Source organism: Camelus ferus, chromosome 34, assembly GCF_009834535.1.
Source record: "Camelus ferus isolate YT-003-E chromosome 34, BCGSAC_Cfer_1.0, whole genome shotgun sequence".
NCBI classification, from domain to species: domain Eukaryota; kingdom Metazoa; phylum Chordata; class Mammalia; order Artiodactyla; family Camelidae; genus Camelus; species Camelus ferus.
In genome coordinates this window covers 18128172-18134197 of record NC_045729.1, presented here as the reverse complement: position 1 = coordinate 18134197, position 6026 = coordinate 18128172, and positions in this window count along the sequence as shown.

Here is a 6026-nt window from a genome sequence, read left to right as displayed (position 1 = left end):
TTGACTTATTCTAGACCAGCCGTCCTCAGAACGGAACACAGCTTTCTCACGTTGGAACTCGGTTGGCAGCACTGGGGGTCGGGGTACACAGGAGTCCTCACCTGGAGGGCCATCCACGTGTGCGGCTGCGCGGCCGCTGTACGAGCAGGCGGTGCCGTAGTTCTTCCTTGTGGGTCCTCCGGCAACCACCTTACAAGCGCGAAGCCGCAGCCCGCCTTCAGAAGGTGGGTCAGTCACTGCCACGGGGACCTGGCATAAGATGCTAGTCCCCTGATCACTGCCAGCTAGTCCCCTTGGGTGTGAGCATTTCCCGGTTTCCCAGAAGCCCTCAATGCCACCTCCAGATTTGGGGTTGGGGGTTCTCTAGAGAGCCTCCCCCCAAAGCTTTCCCGGGTGCTGGCGGCAGTCGGTGGCTTGAGCCTGGTTTCTGATTGTTCCTGCATCCCTCCCGGGAGGGCTGGGCCACGGCTGCCTAGGCGGCGGGTGGGGAGGCAGAGTGGGCAGAGGGGTGGGCAAGTCCAGCAAACTGCCAGGCCCCGGTCCAGGCTGCTCCCAGACCTGGCAGCTCAGCCCAGCGTCTTTCCCGGGAGCGATGGGTAACGCAGAGGGCCGTAACAGCCCTTTTGACGTTACCATAGACATTCGTTTTCTCTCTGGTTCCCTGCCTCTTTCAGTCACTGAAGGCTGCTTTCCAGTTTACTTCTGACCTGAGTTGTAGGCAGTAAGATTAATACTGGTCATTGTGGGAAAGTCCAGATTAAGACATTCCTTGTTCCTCCCAAGTAACTCCACTTCATGGGATGTTTAATCTCACAAGGACTCTCAAAATTCCCCTTTGTCTCCAGCCCCCCACGGATTTCCACTCTTCTTGGAGAAAAGCAGGGCGAACTTTCCTCTTGGGTTTCTGCCTGGTGGAGTCTGCGGGGCCTCTTGGGAGTTTCCAGGGCCCCTGGCTGCCGCTCTTAACCATCCTTGGAATCCTCTTCTGCACGACCTGCTGTCCAGCCAGGTCCCTCCCCCATCTGTGTGCCCTGCAGTATCGATGTCGTATCTGTTAATAATGCTACAACACTGCTTCTTCCAAAGCCACCCAGCAACGCTGGCTTCTCCCGTGCAGAGCTCTGCTGTTTGAGGTGGGGAGGAGGCAGGAAAGGCAAGTGCTCCACTGCCGGAGCAGCCGGCTCAGGATAAACCCAGGGCCCCTTCCCATGCACTCTCGGACCCATTTCATCCCAGGGCTGGAAGATCTCAAACCTGAGACAGCAGTGCCCTCTCTGCGAGTGGAGATGGACTGAAGACTTTGGAATCCCAGGTCTTCTGTTGGTGATCCAGTGAGCACTTGTCTATTCCTGATGACTTTCCAGGGATCTGGGACTTGAAGTCAGTGCACAGAGTCTGCACCAAAATGAAATGTTCCGGTGGACTTTCTCCCCGTGCCGGATTCAGGGCACCAGGTCATCTCTGCCCTGCTCTCTGTCGCAGATGCTGGTGACCGTGGGTGTGGAGGTCCGCATGTCACGAAGTGCTGACGGTGCACAGGTACCATGAACACGCAGGGCCACGCCTGGCTCCCAGGGAGGAGCGGAACAAACAAAACCCATGCCCCCTGTTTTCAGAAGCTTCCCAGGGAAACAAAACTCACAGGTCCCCCAAGATCTCACAGAGCTCTAACAGCAAATGCCAATGCCCCAGGGTGGCAGCAGGCACTTTCTGATGAGACAGGATGGGATTCCTCAAGCAAATGAGTTTTAGGGAAACACATTTGATAAGATGCAGCTGAGTTTGGAAATAGAGTTTGATCCTTTTCCAAAAGTAAGGGGATGGGAAGTGGTCTTAAAAATGAAGGGAAAATGTTCACACGGCTTGAAGAGCACACACAAGCTAGCGGACTTCAAACACCATGGACACACGTTATCCTCATGAAACGGGGTAAACTCAGCCACAGACATCTACTTGGGATTCCCATGGACCTAATCTCTCCCAAGGCATAAAGAAATAAGGCTGGCCGTGCTGAGATGGTGGCTGGTGGCTTGGGCTGAGGCTCTGGGCTCCCACTGCCTGGAGGGGCAGGTCCCATCCTCTGACCACAGGGGGCGGGGGCAGGCAGAGCTGGGCAGCCTGAGAACACAGCAAGACAGCCCCGCTGATTTCCCTGGGACCCTGCCTCAGCATTCCACGGGAGCTGGGCACTTATGCTTACCCAAATCACAGGCTTCCATTCCACTTGGGGTGCCCAGGCTTTGGCTCTGGCCTGGTCCCCCAGCACCCTCGGGCCTCTGTGGGTGGCAACGTGGAGCACTTCCTGGGAAGTCCACTAGGTGGCACTAATGGCACAGGCGGGAGCAACCTGCAGTGCGAACCTGGCGACTATTTACACAGTATTTACACTGCATTAGGTATTGTAAGTCATCTAACGATGATTTAAAGTCCCCACGGGAGGATGTGCGTGGGTTATATGCAAATATTGCGCCACTGTATGTCAGGGTGGGCATCCTCGGATTGTGGTGTTTGAGAAAGGTCCTGGACCCAATCCCTAGTGGACACTGAGGGACAACTGTATCTGCAAACATGTCAAGTTCCTTGTTCATTTTTTTTTAAAAGGTATTATTAACGCACATGTTAATCTTCCCAAAGGGCAGGGGTGGAGGGGGATATTGTTTTCCTGCGGACCCTGGTGGAGAAGCCCGCTCTGACCCGTGTCGGGGAAGCCGTGAGCATTTACACCTTCCGTCCTGTTCCCTTCATTTCTGCTGCCATTATTCTACATCAGCTTAGGGAAGGTTCTCTTCCCCACAAAGTGACAGGCTGTAAGGCAAGGCATGAAAAGGGATTACTGGAGATGTGAACTCAAATAAAAGGGAGATCCCCAGAAACACATCAGGCTGAGACGCCCTCCTTCCATGGTCCGGCAGTAGAAAAGCTGTTTGGCAGAAATGATTTTTTTGGAACTCGCGATGATGGGGAACTACGGGTGACAGGTGTCAGATGTTGGCAGAGCGGCTGCCAAAACACGTCTCTCTCCACCTTCAGACGTCCAGCCGAGGGCGAACTGGGCACCGTCGGGCTGGCAGCCCCTTCCCGCTAGGATCGCTGCCCACGTGATTAGTTCTCAGTTGCCGGACAAAGCAGATGGTTTATCATGTACGTGTGATATTTTCTTGGCCTCGAGATTCTGTTCTTCCATCAGAGAACAGTCTGTAATCAATTATGACAGTGGGAGGTGCAAGAAAACCCTGCCAATAAAAGTCCAAGACTCTCTCTTTCGCTAAATTTGCATAAACCACTACAATTTCCAACTTAAAAGCAATAGGGGTGGCGTCAGACATAACTTGGGGTAACTGCAAAACCACACTTCTCAGTGGGCCCTGAAGACTCCTATTAGTTGATACTAATATCTGACGTCAGTTTTATCTGTCTGTCCATTTTCAGTCTTAACCGTAAAACCTTCTTGTCTCTCTTCTGGTGACTCTTAAAGAACTTTACCTTAGAATCATAATGTGATATGATCAGAAGCAGACAGAACAAATACCAAGAACACACATACCCATCAACTCAGACTTAGTTCGTGTTGTTTTAATGGAGGCACTGGGGATCGAACCAGGACCATGCTAAGCACGTGCTCTACCCCTGGGCTACACCCACACCCAGATTTCTTTTTGAATATTCAGAATTGTACGCTAGCAAGTGGAATGGTAGTTATTTGGCTTGCCTTAGTGTGTACGCGTGGCCACGGACATAGAACAATGTATACAACACCCTCTACTCGCCCTCTGGATAATTTTCTTTATGAAAAAATCTTGTTTAATTATATACATTCTGTCTATGGGAAAAAAACTCTTTAACAGTTGAACTGCGGAAGCATTTTTAACATTATAAACATCACCTAGAGAGACCCTTGACACAAATGACATGTTTCTTCTTATTTTGTTTTAATGTATGTATTTTTTTTTCTTATAAGACCAGATCAGGCTCATAGCGACAAGTTTTCTATCCTACCTTTTTTTCTTCTTTTCATTTAATTCACTTACCAGGGGAAGGCCAGCGTATCACTAAATATTATTTAGGAACATGCTTTCTATGGATGACAGATATTGATGGGGCTTCTAAAATGGGACAGTCACCATTCCAGGCACTGAAGATGTGGAAGAGAACAAGAGAGTCCTTTCCTCCCAAAAACCTCCCTGAGTCCAGCAGAGAGAGACAGGCAGTGAACCTGTGAAAACAGTATTTCTGAAAAAAGGTGGGGGGAGGGCACAGCTCAGTGGTAGAGTGTGTGCCTAGCATGCACAAGGTCCTGGGTTCAATCCCCAGCACCGTCATTAAAAATAAATAAGTAAAAAAAAAAAAAAGTACCCACCCAAATAAATAAATAAAAATTTAAACCCCCCTGTGTTCTAGCAGAGAGAGAGGCATTGAAGGCTCAGTGGAGGACACAGTAAGGCCACAAGGAGACGTGGGGGACTGAAGACATAATTTGGTGATAGAGCCCACAGAAACTTTTTTTTTAGGTTTTGGATTCCTTCCTTCCCTCCTCCTGCCTCCTCTTTCCCCTTCTTCCTTTTCTTTGTTGTTGAAGATCTGAACAAGACAATTAACAAGGTTGATTCAGACATACATAGAACTCTGCCCCAAATAATGAAATAATAAATGTTTCTTCACAGATACACATGAAACATTTACACAACACAACTGTGAATGAATTCACAGAACAAGTCTCTGCAAATTTCAGAGCTGTGTCACTTTAACGCTCTTTGAAGTCCTGGAGATTTAAGTCTATAAATATTTCAGCCTTACTATCAGAAGAAGGAAAAACCTTCAGTTTAAAAGACATATTTCTAAACAAGAAGAACAGACATTTCACTGACTCATTAACCAACAGGCCAACATTTGGCCACCATATAACTATTTTCATTCTTAATGCTACAGCTGAAACTATTTAAATACCCAGGGGATGGGCTCCAACCCACACTCCCCTCCCGCACTCTACAGTCCGACTGGGTCAGGTGTTTTCATACTTGGCTCATCATCAGTGAAAACTCTAATTATACTTTCTTTGAAAACAAAAGAGAAAGTCCAGCACTCAGCATATTATTGCGCCTACAGAGATGTGGCATGACACGGATGGAGAGTGTTGGGTTAAGGTGAAGAAGCAAGGATTTCGTGAACCACTGGGTAGATGTATGGCCATTTACTAAGATGGGAAAGACTTGAGGGAGAGTGAGCAGTCTCTGGAGGCAAAAATCAAAGGCCCTACATGAATCAAGTTGGCCTGAGGTGTCTATACGTGAGATCCCAGGGAAGACGCCCAGCTGGTAACTGGGTAAACGAATGGGCAGAGGAGAGAGTGGCCAAGATGGTGGAGAAGGAGGACCCTGAGCTCACCTCCCACAGGCACACCAAAATCACCACGTTTTACAGAGCAACAATTGATGAGAAAGACTGGAAGACCACAGAAAAGAGCTTGTACAACTAAGGATATTTAAAAGGAACCAAAACAAAATGGGTACACAGGGCAGAGATGGAGTAGCGCCAAGACCACCACCCTGGGGGAGTCACCCCCAAGTGGGAGGGTAAGTACAATTGTAGAGGTTCTCCCCAGGGGCCAGTGGTCTGAGTTCCACATCAGACTCCCCAGACCAGGGGTCCTGCACCAGGAAGATGAGGCCCCAGAATGGGGCCACAGGAACTGGCAGCAGCCACGTGTGGGAGTCTGTTCTGCTGCGAGGACCCTGGTGCTGGCAAGCGCTATTCTGGAATCCTCCCGAGCTTTTCGGCATCGGGACCCAACCCCGCTCAGCAGCCTTTCAGCAACAGTACTGGGATACCTCAGGCCAAGCAGCTTGCCAGGCCTCTTGGACCCTGCTCCACTCGCCCCTGGACAGGCACCAGCCCAGGACCACCACAGCCTCATAGCCTGTCACGTCAGGACCCAGCCCACCCACCAGCCGGATGGTACCAGTCCAGGACACCCCTGCAGGCTGGAGACACAAAGAAGAACTGAACCCTGGATAAGACCACCTGGGAGA